The 23,713-nt window shown below is 38.0% G+C and overlaps 1 protein-coding gene across 1 annotated transcript in view; it reads left to right on the top strand.

Moving 5' to 3' along the window:
- The first annotated feature begins 14,331 nt into the window (after positions 1-14,331).
- Positions 14,332-23,713, top strand: part of LOC106082568 (electroneutral sodium bicarbonate exchanger 1) — a 132,035-nt gene continuing 122,653 nt past the window's right edge. Inside the window, exon 1 of the mRNA XM_013245168.2 lies at positions 14,332-15,768. The gene's annotated coding sequence lies outside the window, so the exon portion shown is untranslated. The remainder of the gene's footprint in view (positions 15,769-23,713) is intronic.

Raw genomic sequence — 23,713 nt, 5'->3', positions numbered from 1 at the left:
ACTCTGGGAATCCTTCGCAACAAGAAATCCGGGATTTGGAAGCATATAATCTATACCATAATCCTGATTTGCAACAAGATTTGAAAGAGATTGCCACATTGTTGGAGGAAGATTTTTCCCAGGCATCTTTAGATTCTCAGAATTTCAAGAACCCTGAACAATGTAAAAATGCTGAAAGAACTTGGGAACCCAATACAGAATCTAGTACGTCGATCTATAAAGGAAAAGTTCCAACAAAACATACTTCAAAGTCTTCTCAGATTGTTCCCCATCCTCTTCCTCCCAGAGTTGAGGATTATAAACCAAATAATAAATCGGAATACAAATCGTCAGAAAAATCTTTGGGATATTTTCCAAAGGAATCCCCTAACAGTACAATGAGGGGAAAGTCTGAACCAGATAATGCCAGATATCAACCTCATGGCACATTTAGGACCTCACAAGATGATACGCTTATGATATCATCACAAAAGGATTCACCATCTTTCAATTCCTCTCCACACAAAACTTTCCAATTCCCTCTAGAGAAGCAAGAAGAAAACCTGAAGCAAGAACCTCAGCATATGAGGTCCATGGTAAAATCTCAGGATCAAACCCTACAAACGAAGCCCCCAGTTGAAAATAATCCCATTAAGGTTAGTACATCAACTGAATCCGAATCTTCTACCACCTTGCCCTCAGATCAGCTGGTGCAATCGGATGAAAGTCTTCTCAACGGAAATCCCAAAGTGAAAAACCCAGAAGTTTCCAGAAATGTACCCGCAGAAGCTAATGGCAGATTTGAAATCATACAAATACATCAGGATATATCCAGAACCAGAGCGGGATCGGTAAGAAAGGAACTCGATAAGTTCCTGGAGGATTACAACCAATTCAAAAAGGATAATTCTAATCGGACAAGTAATAAAGCAACATCTGCTTCTGCAAATTCACATTCGCAGACCATAATAAGCAACAAGGGGCAAGTGGTTACTGTAAGACCGCAGAAAAAATTCTTAAAGTCCAAAAACTCTGATACCGGCCAGCAACAACTGAACAATTTGGAGAGTAAAAAGTTCAAAGATTCGAATGCTGGAGAGCAGAGGAAGAATTTGACACAAAAAGCAAAGAAAGCTAATACAGGCCAGGAAGAGAAAAATTTGGAGCAAATGGTAAGCCTAAAGACACAAAAACAAAGCAATGAACCTTCCTCTCACTACAACATTGGTGAGAGGAAGAAGAATTTGGAACCCAAAGTAAATAAGGCTAACAAATCTCTGGAAACAGGTAGAACCAAGATGGCCTCATTCTCCAGAGGAGACCAACAAGAATCTTTGGACATATTTGAAGCAAATGAGGAACCACAACCGGATGTTTTCACCTCACAAAAACCTCCACAAGTTTCATTCAATACAAACCCTCAGACAATTTTTAAAGAACAAAAAATAGTGAAATCTTCTTTTGAGGCAAATGGAGAAAAGGAAGATTTGGAGAAAGAAGAGATTACGCCTAAACCCATAAACCAGCAACAAGTCAATGCCCATACTCTTTCTGTAAACAAACAACAAACTATCATACCAGAAACTTCGAAAACCGCTCAAAACTTCTCCAAGACAGACTCGGAATCTGAAAAATTCTTTACCATATCCACAAGCCAAGAAAACAAGGACATTTCTCACAACTCCCAACGCAAAGCCAAACAGATGGGGAACTTTAAAGACGGCGTACTCTCCCCTAAACCTACCGAAGAATCTCTGGATTTAATACCAGATACCCTTGAAGACAAGCTACAATCCTCCACAATTTCTTCAGCAGAAAAACCAAACCCCAGATCAGCTATGGGGGGCAAGATAAAAACCCTGAAATTCGTTACCATTACCAACAGAAATATTCCAGATATAAAAACGTCTCCCACTACCACCAAAGAACTGGAGGAAGAAGTCAAGGCTGCCATTCCATCTGCACGGAACCAAGCAAGATCCATAGATGAAGCTGCCTTCTTTAAACAAACTCAGCAAGAAACCTTAAAAGTTCTACCGGAAACTCAAGATCCCCCTAATATACACCAAGAGAAATCAATAAAAATGGCCACCTTTGCCAATGAAAATGATTCGAATTCCAAACAATTGCAAATAGAGAGAAAACTACAAGTCAGCTCCTTTTCGGGAGATATAATTTCCTCAAATAATGACCACTCAACTACAAATGAAGCCAATGTAAATGGTACTGTGGAATTTTTTTCTTTCTCGCAAAACCTTAAGCCAGAGAATAATGAAAGTGATAACAAACCTCTAACTCCAACTATTCACAATACTCCCAACCCAATCGACGATATAAATTTACCCTTGGAAACTCCGGAACCCACATCCTCCGAAAGAAATCCCAACACTTCCATTCAAAGTGAAGTCAAAATAATTTCATTAACCATTACCAAACCGGCAGAAGAATCTGTAGCTTCTAATGCCAAAATGGCCTCCCTAAATCAAAAAAATTTCAATTCAGAGCATCACATACCTGTTCAAATTGTAGTGGAGTCTCCCCAAAATCCCCGCATGGTTCCCACCTCTTCACCAGAATCTGAAGCTGATGAAGAATTGCCTTGGCTTGTAAAATCACGTTCTGTAAAACATCCACATGCCCACAATGCTCCTCCCATACTCTCCGAATTGCAGAGAGAGCGTGAAGGATTTATAGGAGTCATGCCGCATTTCAATGAAAATATGGCCAGTGAAGATTTCACGCTAGGTAAGATATTCGAAAACCTACTAATGGCCTTTTTTCAATACATCAGTCTACTCTGCAGAGTCTGGAAACATAAAAGCTAGATCCATAGATATGACAGGTATTGGCACACAGATGGTGGATTACTTTGAGAAACCTAAAGAAAAGGGTGAGTATGAAACAAATCAATTTTAAAATTAAGTTGAGTGCTAATTTCGGTCGGGCCTAAATACCTAGATAGGCAATAAAAGAATAAGACTTGATTTCCGTTGTTGCTTAAGTAGTCAAATCGAGAATAAGATTATTTGGGAGCTATGTCCGGTTACTATACTTGGCACGAATCTTGGAGGTCATAGTTGAAGTCAATGTGCTAAATTTTAAACAAATCTGGTAAGAATTGCGCATTATAGGGGCTGAAGAAGTATTTACATTCGGGAGATTGGTTTACATGGATTACAAACGATTCCATGCTTGGCAGGAATGTTGGGCTATATTAGGTTATAGACCGATTCAGACCACACTTGGCACGAAGAATTGCGTGTTCTCAAGAAGTTGATTCGGGAGATCGCTTTATATGGAACCTATATCAGATTATGTATCAATTTTGACTATACTTGACTGGAATGTTGGAGGTCATAATTGAAGTCATTGTGCAAAATTCGAGACACATCGGATAGGAATTGGGCATTCTAGAGGCCCAAGAATTAAAGGGTTTTCGAATAGGGACTTGACAACTTTGAATTTAATTTGTTAATGCACTCTTATGCACTAATCATCGAACTGTCACTAACAATTTATTCAGTGAACTCAACATTTTCGTCACTGTAAAGTACACGAACGAATTCGGAGTCGGTGCTGTTTGCATGCCGACGGCGTCATTGTGTCGTACTTCTTCGTCGACAATGCCAATCGTCATGTCATGAATGACCAATGCTACCGCATCACGGATATGATTATTATTGGCCTGAATTAGAAGATATGGATCTGGACTACATGTGGTTTCAACAGGACAGTGTCACAAACCTCACAGCACACGTTACAAATCACACGTGAAAAGTTGTCACGTCCTTGTTGGAAAACCCACTACATTCGGCAAAACGGTTTATATGGGAGTTAATTCAGTTTATGACCATACTAAACACGTATGTTGATGGTCATGAGAGGATCCGTCGTACATAATAATTGCGCCCTCTAAAGGCTCAAGAAGTCAAAGCCCCAGATCGGTTTATATGACAGCTATATCACCCGTTCTTAGCACAGTTGTTGGAAATCAAAACCAAACACCTCATGCAAAATTTCAGCCAAATCGGATAAGAATTGCGTCCTCTAGTGGCTCAAGAAGTCAAAATCCCAGATCGGTTTATATGGCAGCTATATCAGGTTACAAACCGATTTGAAGCATACTTAGCACATTTATTGGAAGTCATGACGAAACCCGTCGTGCAAAATTCCAACTGCGCCTTCCGGGGGCTCAAGAAATAAAATCGAAAGATCAGTTGATATGGGAGCTATATCAGATTATACACCCATTAGAACCATACTTACCGTGGATCTTGGAAGGCATAACAAAACATTCCAATATAAAAAATGTCACTTAAATCGGTGCACCCATCTCCAACATCAGGCGTTGTTGAAAATTGGGGTGAGGAGTGAGTCCTGTATCTAAAAAGGAGAAGCGCCAAACTCAACCATCTGGGAAATGTCATGAAAATCGGTTCGGCAATTCTGGAGTCTATACGGAACAGACAACACTTCAACATAAAAGCCAATCGATACATTATGGGACTCAAATAAAAGATCTTGAGCAGTGGAGTTCGATATTGAATATTTGGGGATAAGAATATTGGAGCCGCTAACTCTAAAATGGGCATGGAGGCACATCTTGAGGTTGGAACCTTCTGTACAAATCTTATCTCAAAATTTGGGGTAAAATTTGTCCAAGAAGGACTTATGGGCTTTTAAAAAAGTTGTATCCAAAAAGGACTCATGGCCCTGGTAGTGTTTATTGTTTATCTTCCGATTAGTCTTACTGAGCCTTTAAGAGTATAGTATAGATCGGACCATATTTGGATACAACCAGCATATAGGCCGATCACCCGGTTTTAGGCTTTAGACCCACAAAAAGCCTAATAATTTGCCGATATCAATGAAATTTGATATAGTGAGTTGTATTTGATGCTTATGATCCATATCGGAACATATTTGGATGTAACTGTCAGTTTTAATGAAGTTTGGAACAATGATTTATATAAAACCCCTTGACATACAGGGTGGCTGATGAAAGCCGCTACCAAAAAAAAATGTAATAACTTTTTTTCTATTTAATAATAATAATTTAATAATTAATTTAATTAATTAATTAATTAATTTAATTAATAATAATTTAATAATTAATTTAATAATTTAATTTAACATGAATAAAAGAAAAATGTATTCCATACACCGAAAAAAAAATGTAGCAATATTCATCATTGTAGCAATATTCATCAGCCACCCTGTATATGCCAAGTATGATTAATATCGAACCATGTTTGCATATACATACCCCACTCAAAAAACATGTTTTACAATACGAAATTTGTGTACGAAAAAAGTTTTCATATCCTTACTACGTTTCTGCTAGTTAATGTAACAGCCAATTTCATTCCATTGAGGAACAGGGGCAAACTTTTCACAAATCAATTAATGCCGTCCGATTCAAGTTTTCAGCTCAATGATACGGGGCCTCCTGTTCATAGCCAAGTTCGAACTGGGTGCCGCAATGCGACGCCTCATTGGGGAGAAGCTTTTATAGGAGGGTATAATCACCGCAGACCTAGCCATGTCCGTCCGTTTGTCTGTTAAAATCCCGTTACAGTGCTTAAAAATAGAGATATTGAGCTGAAGATTTGCACAGATTTTTTTTTGTCCAAAAGCAGGTTAAATTCGAAGATGGGCTATATCGGAATATATCTTGATATAGCCCCCAAATAGACCGATCCGCCGATTCAGGGTCTTAGGCCCATAAAAGCCACATTTATTGTCCGATTTTGCTGAAATTTGGTACAGTGAGTTGTGTTGGGCAACTCGACATCTTTCTTCAATTTGGCCCAGATCGGTCCAGATTTGGATATAGGTGCCATTTAGACCGATATCTCTATTTAAGGTTTTGGGCCCATAAAAGGAGCATTTATTATTCGATGTCGCCGAAATTTGGGACAGTGAGTTGTGTTAGGCCACTCGACATCCTTCTTTAATTTGACCCAGATCGGTCCAGATTTGAATATAGCTGCCATATAGACCGATCTCTAGACTTAAGGTTTTGGGCCCATAAAAGGCGCATTTATTGTCCGATGTCGCCGAAATTTGGGACAGTGAGTTAGGTTAAGCCCTCGACATATTTCAGCAATAGCTGCCATATAGACCGATCTCTCGATTTAAGTTTTTGAGCCCATAAAAGGCGCATTTATTGTCCGATGTTGCCGAAATTTGGGACAGTGAGTTGTGTTAGGCACTTCGACATTCTTCTTCAATTTGGCTTAGATCGGTCCTGATTTGGATACAGCTGCCATATAGACCGATCTCTCTATATATGGTTTTGGGGCCATAAAAGGCGCATTTATAATCCGATTTCAATAAAATTTGACGCAGTGACTTATGTTAGGCTTTTCGACATGCGTGTCGTATATGGTTCAGATCGGTATATTTTTAGATATAGCTGCTAAAAAGACCAATATTTTGTTATATGCAATTGAACAATGACTTGTACTTATTAGTATTTGGTCCAAATCGGAACATATTATAGCTGCTATGGGGCAAAAGGTATGCATTCTTCTCCGGATTTTTAAGAAAGGTGGTTTACATATATACCCGAGGTGGTGGGTATCCAAAGTTTGGCCCTGTCGAACAAAATTTCTAAAAATAATGGCTAAAGTAATCAAAACATGTAACAGACAATCATAAAAATAGCGTTACATATGTTTCAGCAGATTTTTGTTCTTAAAACAGCAGATTTTGTTTGCTGATTTAGCTGACCGAAATTTTTGCTAATACAGCAGGCCTATGTTTGCTGAAAAAGCAGTAATGTCTACTCTTCCATTTTCAGCAGACAAAACTGCTGCAAACATTTTTGCTGTTTTGAATAATAAATTTGGCTGAGTGTAAGATCATTAGATCATTAAAGTCTGTTTTATTATCAGATTTCGCTGAATTTCTGGACAATGACTTGCATAAGACTAAACTTGTTCAATATGCTCTAGACCGATCTCCCGATCAAAGATCATGAGCCCATAATAAACATATTTATTACCGAATTTCGATGAAACTTGGATCAAAGGGTTATATTAAACCTTTTAATATCCTTGCCTATATGGTGCAAATCTGGCCATATTTTTCATATCATCCTTGGGTCTATAAAATGCTTATTTATTGTTACACTACACTCGATATCCTTGCCGAATATGATGTAGATAGGGTCATATAAGAACATAGCTGCCTATATACCGACCACTGAATGCCATAGCCGAGTATGGCCCAGATCAAACCATATTTAATTATAGCTGCCATTTAGACTGATCACCCGTTTTAGGTTGTTGGGCCCATAAATGGGAGCATGTATTACTATATTCTGGTGAAATTCGGTACAATGAGATGTATTTGACCCCTAGACACTCGAGCAATGTACAATCCAAAGCAATATACGTATCCCGTATATTTGAATAAGACTCTTATATAGAACGAATTCCCTATTAAGCGCCTTGGGATCATTACAGACAAATTTCGTTTAGAAAGACAGTAATCGGTGCTATATACAGCATGATGCGATTTTACTTGGTTTCAAGTATAACTCGTTTGCATATATTGCCTGGTCTTCTTCGTGTATACCATATGCATAAGGGTAGATCATTTTTGTGTCACCACAGCTAAATAAAAATCATAATCTAAGACGAAATCTAAAAAGGTCGGTTTTCATTTACGTCTCTCTAGTTTGTTGGAGTAAAATTCTTAGAAATAGACTTGGACTATGATTTTGACAACCGCTTCTTGTGTTTATTATAATCCTTGGAAATAGACATATCCTAATATGCATACATGACGACTTCAATTTAAATTTATGGTTGGTTGTCTTTCACGCTTCTCAACATTACCCAGTGTCGTCTTTTATTTGCTTACTTGCATTTTTTAGCTTAAACACTTCTTGGTGATATTTTTGTATACGTATGCACAAATTGTATCACACAAAGGGAATTCATAATCTAAGCGCCACTTAATATTTAATGGTCAAACATTTTGAAAGTACCCATATGAATTAGTAATCTCAACACAATCGATTAAAATCCCAAGATTTAGACCCATTACAAAGTTTTCTTATGAAATCATCAAATAAAAAACTATTAAAAAAATACTCTAAAAGATGTACTTTCTTCCTCCCTTCCTAGGTATTCTCGCAGAACCCATAATCTCTGAAATATATCCACCACGAAGACTGAAACCCTGTACGAACCCAACCAGTATTCATTGGCATAGAATCGAACCAAAATGGGCCCAAGATCGTAGAACCTTAAAGGAATTGCGACCTTTTATGTCTCCAGATTTTGAAGATGTCAATGAAAATGTTTTCAGTACCTCGGAGGAATGTTTGGACTACGATGGCATATACGAAGACGAATTCAGCTTAAAGTTGAAGCCCAACTTTCCGGAATTGATAAACATCAAGCGATCCTTAACATGAGTTTAAGTGTTGCACATGGCTAGTGATAAACGTGTAAGAAATATGAGGAACAAAATAAAACAGCCAAAAAAACTTTTTGTACCTGATTTTTTAAAACCTTTGTGGCTGAGTTTTTTGCTATCTCTTCGATCGATTAGGGGTATTGTAGAGGGAATAGAATTTCAATTAAATTATTAAACATCAATCAACTTTAAGTAAGGAGGGCGCCATATAAATCTTATATATAAAATTCAATTTATGTTTGTTTCTTTGTCGGTTTGTTTGTTCCATATAGACTCAAAAACGACTGAACCGTATGTAGGTTGGTCTGGAAGGAAACATAGGCTATATAATAATAAATTGATATCGGGAGGGGAGCGGACCCTCCCCCTTACCCCAAAAGTTCTACCCAAAAATATAAGTGGACCGATCTGGAAAATATGGGATTCAAATGAAAGGTATTCAAGAGTAGAGTACGAATTTCATAATAAAAGTTGGGTCCTAGTACCTGGGGGGCCGCCCCAGCCCCAAAACCCCCTAATATATGTTTATTTCACAATCATGACAATATGGAACTCAAATAAGTGGTATTCGGGAGTAGATTACGAATATGGTCAGGAATCAGGAAAAGGCTTTATAATTTATTGATAACGAAAGGAGGCGGACCCTCCACTGTTACCCAAAAAACACCACCCAAAATCAAAAGTGGACCGATAAGGACAATATGGGCTTCAAATGAAAAGTATGCGGGAATAGATAACGAATCTGGCATACAAACTCATGTCGAAGTATAAGGGGTCACCCAGTCCCATAAAAACAGCCAAAATAGGCACATTAGCACATTGTTTGTTCCGTACAGACTGAAAAACGACAGAACCGATTTATTCGAAATTTTCGCATATTGTGTAGGTTAGTTTGGAAGGAAACATAGGCTATATCATTTTTCGGTATCAGAAGGTGGACGGACTCTCCCCCTTATGCCAAAAACACAACCCAAAATCGAAAGTGAACCGATCGGGGCAATATAGGTATCAAATGAAAGGTATTGGAGAGTAAAATACGAATATGGTCTGAGTCTAAGTACCCATCGGGCCGGCCCAATCCCAAATCTGACCCAAACAGACATATTGGACGTTCATTTCAATATGAGGCTCAAATGAAAGGTATCGGGAGTGGATTTCGAATGTGGCATACAAAATCAGATCGAAGTATAGGGGGTCAAGCCACCCCTCAAAAACTCCATTAGACCCATTATGGCTATATGATACGCATATCCGAAAGTGGTCCGATGGGCACAGTAAGGGTATCAAATGAAAGGTATTGGAGACCAGAACACGAATGCAAATGTAAATTTTGTCCATGAACATTCCACTGAGGAACAGGGCGCAGAGGTAAGCATGGCCGCCTATAACGCTGAACACCTGGGTTCGAATCCTGGAGAGACCTTCAGAAAGAATTTTCACCGGTGGTTTTCCCCTCCTAATGCTGGCAACATTTGTGAGCTACTATGCCATGTAAAACTTCTCTCCAAAGAGGTTTCGGACTGCGGCACGCCGTTAGGACTCGGCTATAAAAAGGAGGTCCCTTATCATTGAGCTTAAACTTGAATCGGACTGCACTCATTGATATGTGAGAAGATTGCCCCTGCCCAGAACACGAATTTGGTATTCAAATTTGGGTTCAAGTAACCAGCGCCAGGTATTTGAGAGTAGAAAACGAATTTGATATCCAATTTTGGATTGTTTTGGGGTACGCACTAAAGCATCTCCTAAACTGAACTTCATTTCCGATTGCAATAATGAACGAATGTGATATCTATTTTCAGGGCAAAGTGCCGGTGACCGCCCCAGCCCCAAAGCACCCTTCAAACAGTTCATATTTACCGGCCATGGCAATATGGGGCTCAAATTAAAGGGATTTAGGAAATATCGCCAACATTAAGAGTTCGATGTTCTCGCCAGGATTCGAACGCGGCTACAATGGCACGAATTCGATATCTGCTTTCAGGGCGAAGTGTCCCCACCCTAAAAAGATATTAGAGAGTTAAAGAGGGGTAGCGGAGTGGGCCCGCTTCGGCTAGTTATATATAATCGGGAGAGTATCATAGGTTGCCTGTCCTTGATGTTTATAGCCTCCGCCATATGTTAGGAGGAGAGTATAAACTGCCGTTTCCCATTATCCTTTTAACCCTGGATAGTCATCTCGATTTTGTTGACAATAATAAAAGCTGTCGTGCGTCGTCGTTTTGACAATGGATGTCTGTGCAGAGCTAAAGGCATTACATGCCAAAAGTTTAGTATCCCTATCCCACTAATAAAAGAGAATTTTTAAGAGAACTTGATTCTCTTGCTGATCTTCGATAGCAAAAAATCTCTCAAAAGCCTTCAGTGCTAAAAGAAGTTCCAGTTTATTTTTTCTCTCACAAGCTTCTTGATGTTACTTCATCGAGTATAGGTACAATGTCAAAATGTATTTTTGTATGAAATTTCATTACAAAATTTTTGCAAGTCACTTTCGAAAAATGTGTTCAACAACATTTACATAGCAAAACCTCTACACATCACAACAAACCCAAATATCCAAAATTCCAACTTAGCTCGTCTTATCGATCTGCTTGTGACTGCCGCGTCATGCTTCTGGATCCAGACAAATTCTTTTTGTTGCTATTTTTTCATTTTATTTTATCTCATTAATTGATATCGTCGTTTTAAAAATTCAATTATAATTACTCAAAATCGAACATAAATGCGACATTCGACATTTATCAGTCATTGGTATTTTCCTCAAAAAACATCATAAAAGCAAACAATAACAACAAATGGCAGTCTAGCTATTAGGCGATCAAGAGAGTGTCTTTTGGTATTTTCGCTACAAAGTCAACAAAGGCAACTTAAAAAGGCACGCGTCTAATTTATGATTTTTTGCAACAACAAAAGTACTTTTGATCAAAAGCAAAACATATGACTGTGATAAAAGACAACTAGGAAAACAAATCGAAAACCAATCGGAATTTAAGAATGGGACAATGAGTAGGGACAAAAGCTACAATCATATGTATGGGCTAAGTGTCCAAAGTCATGGGAACAACAGTAGCCGGCTTAGGAATGAGAGCGAAAAAAAACACAAAATTATGTAAGCCAGAAAAAAACATTCGGAGGTCATCGGAGGTCATCGTAGTGTTCGCATATGACGCTAAATGCCTGGGTTCGAATCCTCGCGAGAACATCTGAACATTTTTTCAGCGGTGGTTATCCCTCCCTATGGTGGCAACGTTTGTGAGGTACTGTAGCATTTGGTATGCGAATGTGAATTTTGCCCATGAATATTCCATTGAGGAGCAGGTGCAAACTTTTCTCATATCAATGACTGCAGTCCGATTCAAGTTTAAGCTCTATGATAAGGGGCCTCCGAGTCCGAAAGGCGTGCCGTAGTGCGACACCTCTTGGGAGAAAAGTTTTTACATGGCATAGTACCTCACAAATATTGCCAGCATTAGGAGGGGAAACCTACCGCTGCAATTTCTGATGGCCTCGGCAGGATTCGAACCCAGGCGCACAGCGTCATAGCCGGACATGTTAACCTTGGTATGGTAGCCATGTAAAAAGTTCTCCACAAAGAGATGTCGCACTGCGGCACGCCGTTCGGATTCGGCTATTGGAAGGAGGCCCCTTTTCATTGAGCTTAATCTTGAATTGGACAGCACTCTTTGATTGACCATGATATTTGATTGTCCCAGTTCCATAATGGAATGTTCTTGGCAAAAATTGCAGAAAAAAACATTGAGTTCGGTAGGCCGGAACTTTGGATGTACATATATCAACCAAATCTTATAAAAATCCCATAAAAATGTAATATATTTATGAACCCAAGAAGTTAATTCGACGAATTGACCCATACAGCAGAAATGTATGTATCCAAGTATGATCCGGTATGGGTGGCGGGGAGTCAAACACAATCGGCTTTTCGAATTGTCAGCGAAATCGGGTAACAAATGGGTACTAAAGATTGGTTCATAACCTTTAATCGGGAGACCGGTCTATATGACAGCTATATCTAATTATGGTCCGATCGGCACCATATTTCAGAAAAATCTAGTAATAAATACGCCTCTCAGACCTTCAATCGGAGCAAAATTGCGAATTTTGCCCATGAACATTTTTTCGCTGTTCTTTAGCGTTAGAAGTCATCAATATAACTTACAAAAGATGCACACAAATGACATGAGTATACCATGGAAGCTAAGTAGTGTTGAAAAAAGTTTATCACTCCAAAGAAAATACATGCGGTAGACAGGAACAGCCAGTGTGGAAGGTGTCAAGCTTGTGTTAATGTCGTGCTCACATCGTAGACACGTTTTCGCGTTATATTCGATATAAGTACGACATACCAATGTATGGCCCTTGAAGCCTCCACACCTAATTTTGCTAATTAATTACTCTAACCAAATGACGCAACGATTCCCATAGTGCTTGGTGTGTGTTGTGACCTTTGACTTACAAGGCAACACAATCAATTATATCTGAGTTTATTTAAAAAGAATTATTCGTGATGAAATTCGAGCGTAATAGTGTGATTGTGCAATATTTAGCTGGAAAACCACAATCGATTTTTGTTCGCGAACTCAAACACCTCAAAGTTAACAAAATGTTTGTGTCTCGCAATATAAACCATTATAATGATACTGATAGCGTTGTTAAACGCCATGGTGGTTATTCTGAAATGTTTCGGCGATTGACAGCTGGAATTAAACGAAACTCCACGCCGTAGTGGCACTCAAGTTCCAATAAGCGGCGGCCAAATTTTGATATCAGATTCTATTTTTACTCCCAATTAATCTTCATTAGAGTACCATATTATCTGGATCGGTCTACATGTCCGTTAGGTGTTTTGTGGAATAGGTTACCCCTGAGACCAGACCCCAGGTTTTGATACACTTTTGATATTGAATGGTGTTTTTGGTTTATGGGGGAGGGGCCGTTCCTCTTCTGATATCAAAAATTTATATAGCCTTCTGTTCCAGTCAAACATAAAATTTCCAGAAATTTTCGCCAAGGACAAAATAACACTGAAGTTTCATTACAATTTTTGCATTTCCGAGCTCGTCTCGAAAGAGAAACAAACAAAAATTGTAAAATTTAATGATCTCGCCCTAACAGGCAAAAAACTTGAAAATTAAAAATTCGGCAGAGCCCGGCCAGGATTCGAACCTGGGCACACGGAGCAACAGCGAGAGCCATTGCCGCTGTCTTAGGGTTCGAAGCCATCAATACAACTTCCAACAGACGAACAAAATCATGTTTAGTACGGAAGAAGTGTAATTTGTTACAGGTAGTGTAATTTGGTGTGTGTTGCCATCTTTAGCTTTGCTTTTCCATTTGCATATCCGATCATTGAGCTCGTCTCGAAAGAGAAACAAACAAAAATTGTAAAATTTAATGATCTCGCCCTAACAGGCAAAAAACTTGAAAAATTTTCTCTACAGTCTAAATTTCATTGCAATTTTCCGTTTCAATATTACAAAATAACTTTTACCATTTTTCGATTTGAAACCACTGATCTTAAGCTCTATAATAATGTGGCAGTCCACTGTTGTGGTCAGCAAGCGAGCGAAGTCTAAAAAAACATCTTATCCAAATGACTAAAAACTCTATGAGTGACCACTATGACAGCTGTCTAGTTGAATGGCAACAAAAATTCAAAATACCGTTATATATCAGAGCATAAAGAGACCACACACTACCATAGCCACGAAAGTGACAGAGAGGACCTGCGCACTTAAAGACTTAAGAGTAATAACAACAAAATTACCCTCTCAGCTGACAGTTTACAGAGTTGAGAGTTTTATCGATACAGAGTTCAAAGGGGGTACATTTGGATATGTTCTTCTTCTTCCAGTGTTGTTTCCATGCATTGGCTGGTTGGTTGGTCTGACATTTTCTAGGCGAGCAACGAAAATTCTGTATTTTGTGAAATTTAGGTGCTTCTGTAATTCTCTGGCAAACGGACGTGTCGAGAACGTGTGCGTCGATGAGCAAACGGAAAATTTGTTAGAATATTCAATTTGATTAAAAACAACAAAAATAAGAAAAATTCATAAAAAAAAATTATGCCTAAAATATAAAAATTATATGTAATTAGAAATCCAATGTAATCGTTAAAGGTGGCCGCAATTATCAATTATTTTAGAAATAAATTAATTATTTAAAAATAAATTATGAGAAAATCGTTTAAGTGTAGTGAAAGTGTAACCCTTCCATGTTTATGGCCCCCCCTTGGTGAAACCTTTTAAGTGTTAAGTGTTTTTTATCCAAAAAATAAAAAAAACCCAAAACAAAACAAGAGAAAAATCCGTTTTATTGCTACGAAACCATCGATGTTTGTTGGTTGTTGTTGTTATTGTATGACCAGTTTTACAACCATGCTAAGTTTTTAAGAAAAACGTTTTTAAAGCATTTATGTTTGGCGAAAACGAAACTCCCCTTAAAATATTTGCAACCATTTAATGAGGAGTCTTAGATGTTGGTAAACCGAAACCCTAATGCAAGGTGTATCCAAAAGGACCAATTAAAACCGAAAAATATCAAATTTCGTTTCCATCAAAATTTTCTGGCCACAACAATCGATATTTTTGTCCCCCATACACAAAATTGGAAAACTAAGGAAACATCAAAAACCCATTTATAATCCCCTGCCAGTATTAGGCCAGGCCAGTGAATGGATGATGGGCATGGCATGGCATGAGTCTGCTCTCCCTTGCAAAAACAATTCATGAGTAATTGTCACATTAATTGACACAGTTATGGACACAGAGCCAACGCAGCGCCACACGAACTTCATCACTCTGTTGGAGACACACTGCCATAAACTAACCAAAGCAGCAATCTAGGCTGGCTGCCTAGTGGAGACCCAGTCAACTTTATTTGGTCTTCTTAACCCATATAGCAAGCAGCACAGACCACATAGCCACCCCACCTACCACATAGAACAGTAAAGGATAAGCCAGTAAATTGAAAATAGACTTATAGCCTACCAAACATAAAAATAGGCCATCTTTTTATAGAGTGTGCGAGCAAAAGAGGGGTCTTTGTTTTTGTTATTTGCACCAATAAAATTCATAGTCATCATCAAACTTCCATTGTTGGCAACCATCGCTGTACTGAACTTAAAACAAATACTTCGACAGCGTTTCTTGTGGCGCGTGCAGATAATTCACCTGTAAGCCCCTGAGCCTACTTTGCACTGTAAGCAGCGGTAGTGAGTGAGTGACTAGCCGACAACATTCGTGGAATCATTAGAACAATTTGGCCAACACCAGCAGTTTTAGATTTACCTACTTGAAGAAGCTGTCAACCGTACTGTTGTAAAGAAAATAAACCACGGTAAGTAGAGACTATAAATATTTTTATGCTGGTCCACACTTAGTCAGCTTCCCATACTGGCAGGATGGCTGACAATTTGTTTATCTCTTAAAAGGGTGCGTAGGTTTTTAGAGTGATAGAAATTATTTAACAAGTAAAGTGAATTGAAACTTCAAAATAAAAAGCCAAAAATTACTTTAAAAAAATAATGTGTTAATGTGCCCATCACTGACCTATACCAACATGATCGATTATTGCGGAATCTCAGAGGCCCGACACCCACAACAAGGGTAAAACACATTACACTGTTTATACCCTACACCACCACTGTGGTACAGGGTATTATAACTTTGTGCATTTGTTTGCAACGCTTAGATGGCGAAGAGCTAGACCCATTGATAAGTACACCGATCAGCTTAGAATCACTTCCTGATTCGATTTAGCTATGTCCGTCTGTCTTGTGATCACAGATTACAGTTCTCATTTTTTGTCCGATTCTCATGAAATTTGCACAAGTCTCTTTTTTGGCCCCAGGACAAACGCTTTTGATTTTGAACAAAATCGGTTCAGATTTAGATATAGCTCCCATATATATCTTTCATACGATATGGCATTTAAAGGCTGTAGAAGCCACAATTTTGGTCCGATATTTATAAAATTTGGCATGGGGTGGATTTTTAGGCGTCCTCATATGTGTGCCAAATTTCATAAAAATTGGTTCAGATTTAGATATAGCTCCCATATATCATTTTCATCCGATATGGAATTTTATGGTTATAGCAGCCACAATTTTGGTCTGATCTTTAGAAAATTTTGCACAAAGTGTTTTCTTTCAAGTCTCAATACGACTGCCAAATTTCATAAAAATCGATTAGGATTTAGATATAGCACCCATATATATATTTTATCCGATAAGGAGTTTAAGGCTGTAGTAGCCACACTGTTGGTCCAATCTTTACCAAAATTTTTATGCAAAATTTCATAAAAATCGTTTCAGATTTATATATACCTCCCATATATATTTCATCCGATTTGGACTTTTAAGGCTGTTTTACCACGATTTCTATGATTTATGTGACAGCAAACAGCTCTGGGTCTTACGTGCATTAAAATCTACTCGATTCAATTGGCCCCACTCTGAAATGGGCAGCATGTCCTGGCAAAGTGCAAAGTCATTCATAATCAGCCTTCTGTTTCCATCCCTTGAAGACTCGCCGTATGGTCGAAAGCAAATGCAAATGACAGAGGTTGCTGTCATCAGCAAAGGAATAGATCGCATTTATCGTCAATGAAAGTAAGGCGAAGGAAGGGACAAATGACAGAACTTTATGGTACACCTGCGGTCAATTTGAATTCAATGGATGATAACTCATCTTTAACCACTCGTACAGTATGATCTCGAAGAAATGTCGATATAAATCGAATGAAGTCATTGCCCATACCAAAAGCGTCTCCTAGCTTTGACAAAAGTGCACCGTGCCAAACCCTAACAAATACCTGGGAGATATCTTGAGCCACGACAAGGTCATAGAGATAAGAATTTCTATGAAATTTTCCCTTACTGCAAAACTTCTATTAAACTTTCCCTTAAGACAAAACTTCTATAAAATATAACCTTAAGACAAAATTTCTACGAAATTTTTCTTAAAGACAAAATTTCAATAATATATTCCCTAAGACAAAACAACTCTTACTATTAGCTGTACTTTTCCCAATGCATTTATTTGTGTGTAATGACAGACATTCTTTCTGTGACAAATTACACTTCTTCCGTACAACACATGATTTTGTGAATCTGTTGGAAGTTGTATTGTAGCTTCGAAGACAATGGCAATGCTATCTTTGGCTTTCCTTTTCCATTTGCATCTCCGATCAATAAGCTCGTCTCGAAAGAGAAACGGACAAAAATTGTAAAATTTAATGATCTTCGCCCTAACAGGCAAAAGCTTGAAAGGTGAGCGGTTCGGTGAAGCCCGGCCAGGATTCCAACCTGGGCACACGGAGAAACAGCGAGAGCCATTGCCGTTGTCTTACTGTTCGAAGCCATCAATACAACTTCCCTAAAGACCAAATCTTTATGAAATATTTCCTAAAAACCAAATCTCTATGAAATTTTCCCTTTAGACTAAATTTCTATGAAATTTTCCCCAAAGACAAAATTTCTATGAAATGTTCCCTAAATGCAAAATTTTTAAGAAATTTTCCCTAAATGCAAAATTTTTAGGAAATTTTCCCTAAAAGCAAAATTTTTATGAAATTTTTATAAAGACAAAGTTTCTATAAAATTTTCCCTAAAAACTGAATTTCTAAGAAATTTTCTTTCCCTAAAGACATTTCTATGAAATTTTTCCTATAGACAAAATTTCTATGAAATTTTCCCTAAAGACAAAGGTTTCTATGAAATTTTTCCTATAGACAAAATTTCTATGAAATTTTTCCTATAGACACAATTTCTATGAAATTTTCCCTAAAGACAAAGGTTTCTATGAAAATGTTCCTAAAAACAAAATTTCTAAAATTTTACTAAAAATATGGAATTTTCGATTATGACTACATTTCTTTGAACTTTGCCCTTAAAAAACTTTTTTTCTAAAATCTTTGCGCTAAAGACAAAATTCCTATGAAATTTTCCCAGAACAAAATCTCGATACAATTTTCCCTTACAACAAAATTTCTATGAAATTTTCCATAAAGACCACATTTCTATGAAAATCTTCCTAAAAATAAAATTTTTATGAAATTTTTCCTAAAAACAAAATTTCTATGAAATTTTCCCAAAAATTACTATTAAAGTTCCACTAAAGAAATTTTTTTCCTATAAAATTTTCCCTAAAGACAAAATTCCTATGAAATTATCCCTAAATGCAAAATTTTTATGAAATTATCCCAAAATGCTAAATTTTTATGAAATTTGTATAAAGACAAAGTTTCTATGAAATTTTCCCTAAAAACTAAAATTCTAAGAAATTTTCTTTAAAGACAACATTTCTGTGAAACTTTTCCTCTGTTCCCAATCAGTCAGTGGCTGTTATATATGGTGAACGCTGTTAGTGATTTTGTTGTGCTGTCTTCATCCAGTAGGAAAAAACTCAAAATGGGTAAGAGAAGCACCTCACTTATCTTTGCGAGCGGGAATAAAAGAGAGATGGGGCTACAAAACTTCCTCGGTCTGCAGATTTCCCCGTCTTGAGAACAGGGAGTTGACCAGTGTGGAGATAGACGAGTTGAGGTTATGCTTAAGGCATTTTACTTATAAATTACCTATATGCTTGAGCATCAGCATCAAGATTCCATCGGAGCCAATAGCTTCTAACGACTTGGCTTTCTTATGACTTCAGCAAAGTCCTCGGCTCTGAACAGATATGGTTCGACACAGACTGGTAGCTGTCTGCCTTCTTAAGAATGCTACTTTTTGCCTTGTCTACCATCAATAGTTCGATAAATTGTCCGCCAAAATGGTCTTCGGTCCGTTAATCCGATAATTCTATTTTATTGGAAACTATTGAGTCTCGACTAGTGTTCTCTGGCGTTTTCTTAAAAGATAAAACCGTGGGCCCAAGTTTCCTTGTACCTGAGCCTGTATCGAAGTTTTCGAGATGTTTGAATCATATACTTCCCTTACTATCACCGATCAACATGCTAGGGTTTGTTCGCTGAAGTTATTACAATCTCCTCCTATTCAAGAGGATATAAAAAATTCTCACTCTCACTACAGCAACACCCTTTTGTATTCCGCCGTTCGTGATCTCATTTCGTTTGGCCATTACAACTTATTTACGATGTCCTTTAAACCACACAACTGTTTGAATACACAAATCCTTGTATAATATATCCTTAAACACACCCATACACAAGAGCACTTGTGAAAAACAAAACTTTCAGCTTCCTTAAGCAACCGGAAAATTTTTAGAGAATAATTAGAAAAGTTTCCCAAACGACATTATGTGAATATGTATGAGTACATGATTATTTAAATGACTCACAAAAAAAAACAAAAACCAAGAAGCATACACATTAATAAAACACTAAAATAGTAAAAATCCTCCGTTAAAGGTATTTTTATGCTAATGGGAAGGATGGGGAGATTTCTTGTGCAATGTTTTCAGAAATAATTATTCCGCAGAATAGATTTTCATAAAAAAGTAACACGAATTCTGGCGTTCAAAGCTGATCATCTGAGGGCCTCCAGTTATTGAACTTATGGCTTATCTATTTAGCTCATCTGTATCCCCAGTCAAATTTGAGCCATCTTCATTTGAAGATTTCATTGAAATTTTATCTTATGGAAAAAATTCAACTTTTTCTTAAGGGAACATTTAATCGAAATTTTGTCTGTAAGGAATATTTCATTGAAATTCTGTTTTTAGGAAAATTTCAAGGAGATTTTGTCTTTAAGAAAATTTTATTAAGATTTTGTCTTTTCAAAATTTCTTTTTGCTATTAGAAAAAATACCTTTAAATTTAGTTTTTAGTGAAACTTTCATTAAAATTTAGTTTTAAGGGAAAAGAAGTTTAGGTTTGGGTTGAATGAGTAGCTCGCCCTGAAATTTGAGTTCGCTCGGAGGCTAGTACGGTCTGTTGTGACACCCAGGTAAGAAAAAGAAAACAACATAATAGAGCTTTAATGATGATAAAATACACTGTCTCCTGCTCCGAACCCAAGGGGAGGCCGGAAGATGACGAAATATGAAAAGAAAATTTAGAAAATATGGTTAACCTTTATCAAGGGCCACCAATTCCCTCGTCCTCTTCTGGTTTACAGCTGGCCAGAGAGTCCTGGTAACCTGACACCTATCCATATACTCCCACCTCGCCACCGCCTCCACTCTGGCCATTTCCTCTACTATGCTTAGTAGTTCGACAAAAGGCACGTGTGCAAGACCGCTCACAAATCTGCCTGCCTTGGAGAATTATCAGGGCTGTGGAGTTAGTGTTGTCAAGAAACATGTACCGGCCTGATTTCTGAATATTTAGCGATACTCAGGCAGCGATTAAAGCTTTTAGAGCATATGATCTGTAGCGCTATATCAATGTCAGCACTCTCTGGACCATCTACACTGCCACCTTAGGGTAACCTTGTGTTGGGTCACTGGTCAGAAGGATGTGACAGGTAACGAGAAGGCGGATTTCCCACGAACTCCGGCTGCGTTATAAGGAAACATGGCTCAGCAGATGGAACGCAACAGTGGGTTGTGAGAATACGAAACAACTATGGGACGAACGGTCTAGCCGTAACATAGATAACATAGCGTTTATCGATGGAAAGAATGCAAATGCAAATTTTTCTCATGAACATTCTGCTAAGGAACAGGTGCAAACATCTCACATATCAATGAGTGCAGTCCGATTTAAGTTTAAGCTCTATGATAAAGGGTCTCCTTTTTATAGCCGAGTCCGAACGACGTGCCGCAGTGCGACGCCTTTTTTGGAAAAAAGTTTTACATGGCAAAGAACCTCACAAATGTTGTCAGCATTAGGAGGGGATAAGCACCGCTGAAATTTTTTTCTGATGGTCTCGCCAGGATTCGAACCCAGGCGTTCAGCGTCATAGGCGAACATGCCAACCTCTGCGCTAGCCCCGATGGAAAGGATACATCTAGTAAAAGTCATAGGAATTCTAGCAGTACACTGTAAGCTAAGTACCCACATGTCTCGTATTGGCATTAGAAATGAAGATATCTCTCCCTGGTGTCATGGAACTGACGCCGCGAAAGATAGTTATAATTTTACTCTGCCAATATCCGACCTTTAGTCATAGTAGGAATAAGGTACTGGATTCTTTTTTCTTTCAGGCATTGGAAGAGATTGAAAGTCCAAGAAGGTTGAAATCTTATGTCCTATCATCAAAGTACGAGAGGGTAAATTGATCAATCGTAAAGCAATCATTGATGGCGCTAGTGAATCTACCCAGACCGAAGGGGAAAAAGTTATTGAGAAATCACGATGAAGACCATATCCAGGAAGATTTTAATATTTTGTTGTATCATCAAAGTGGTTCGAGAGGGTACGTTGATGAATTGTGTAGCAATCAGTGGCGTCGCCTTTCGTCGAAAAGAGAAAGGCTATTGAGGATTCACAATGTTCCATATTTGGTGCCGACGGATACATAGACTTCTAATGTCTGGTATCATTCTCATCCAACTTAGCCTAACCTATCCCAGTTCGTCTTCCTCGGTTTCCTATACAGCTTTCTTCCACCTTTCTCATGCTCAACCTGAACACCTATTCTGTAGTGATAAGAAAAGGAGCACTGGGTTGAGACCTTCCAGTCAGAGACTAAGAACCGAGTCACTGTTCGTCACAATCGTTATGTCTATAATTTGTTGCCTAATTTGGTTCCACAACGTTGGGGTGATCAACCTACAACCCTATATGAAAAGGAGCACTGGGTTGAGACCTTCCAGTCTGAGACTATATCTAAAACAGATTTTAGTTGTAGAACGTTGGGGTATTTTCGTTGTCTATATTCTGTTCTCTAATTCCTTGTAGAGCGTTGGGTATGGGAAACAACCCAGATAACCAAGTTTCTGGATAAAATGAAACAAAAAGGGACTCAACTCCTTCGTTCGTATACGTACGCTCGTATTTTGCGTTGACGTCGCCTCCAAGTATAAGTGCTCCTCGGCCTCACACCAACAGACCAAGGCTCCGACCATATCTGACGGAAGGTTATCTACTTCGCATGGTAGATACATGGATGCCATGACCAGTAGTGTTTTGCCTGACCTCTACAGGGCTAACTTCTACTAAATTTCCCATCTCTCATATCAATAAGTGCAGTTCGATTAAAGTTAAGATGACGGGCCTCCTTTTTATGCCGATACCGAACGGCGTGCCGCATAGCGACACCACTTGGTAGATAAGTTTTAACATGACAGGATACAACACAAATGAATTCTGCGTTAGTAAGGGTATAACCACCGCTGAAACTTTTTTTAAGGTGTTCACGCCGTATTTTGAACCCAGGCGTTGCACAGTGGGAGAAAATCAAAAAAGTAGTAAAAAATATGACGTGTGAGAACGGGTAAAGTAATCTCTTTGAAATTTGAAATGGTTAGTGCTGAGACGTTAGCGAGATCGTGTGCAGTCAATAGTCCTTTTGGCAGGCCTAAATTTGGTCATCTCGGTATTTCGAAAAATTTTTCGGCCTGCCAAATCTTCATTTGTGGTCCGATCTTTAACATTTTTCTACATAGTGCTCAAAAATTCTTATAAAAAGTGTCCTTATAAAGGTGTTCAATATTTCCACTGGTTTTTGTGATATACGTGTTTTAATTTTTATGTGTTGAAATTTCGGCCGAGATTGGCCTATTTTCAAATGCATTTGTGGTTCGATTTTCATTTTTACACATCGCATCTGAATGTTCAGTTAAAAGTTATACAGCTTGGAAGTCAACAAATGTGAAAAAGTGTATTTTTTAAATTTTCTGGTCAAAAACGTATTTTGACTGATTAGTCTTTATTGACAAAATTTCCTTCAATACCTCAATTTTTATACCCTACACCACCACTGTGGTACTGGATATTATAAGTTTGGGCATTTGTTTGCAACGCTAAGAAGAAGAAGTGCTAGACCCATTGATAAGTATACCGAGCGACTCAAAATCACTTTCTGATTCGATTTAGCCATGTCCGTCTGTTCATCTGTGAGTCCATGTATTCTTGTAATCAAAGTGCAGGTCGTGTTTGTTGTCCAATCATCACGAAATTTTGTACATATCTTTTTTTTTTGATTCAAAATCGGTTCAGATTTAGATATAGTTCCCATATACATGTATCCCCCGATGTGCACTTAAATGGCCGTAGTAGCTACAATTTTTAACCGATCTGCACAAAATTTGGCACGGATGGTTTTGTTACTACTTTTAACATATCTGCAAAATTTTATCAAAATCGGTTCGGATTTAGATATAGCTCCCATATATATGTATCGCCCGATTTGCACTTAAATGGCCGTAGTAGCTAC

The sequence above is a fragment of the Stomoxys calcitrans genome, chromosome 3, assembly GCF_963082655.1.
Source record: "Stomoxys calcitrans chromosome 3, idStoCalc2.1, whole genome shotgun sequence".
Classification (NCBI taxonomy): Eukaryota; Metazoa; Arthropoda; class Insecta; order Diptera; family Muscidae; genus Stomoxys; species Stomoxys calcitrans.
Note: the sequence above shows the minus strand (reverse complement) of the source record. Positions and strands in the feature narration are given on the sequence as shown.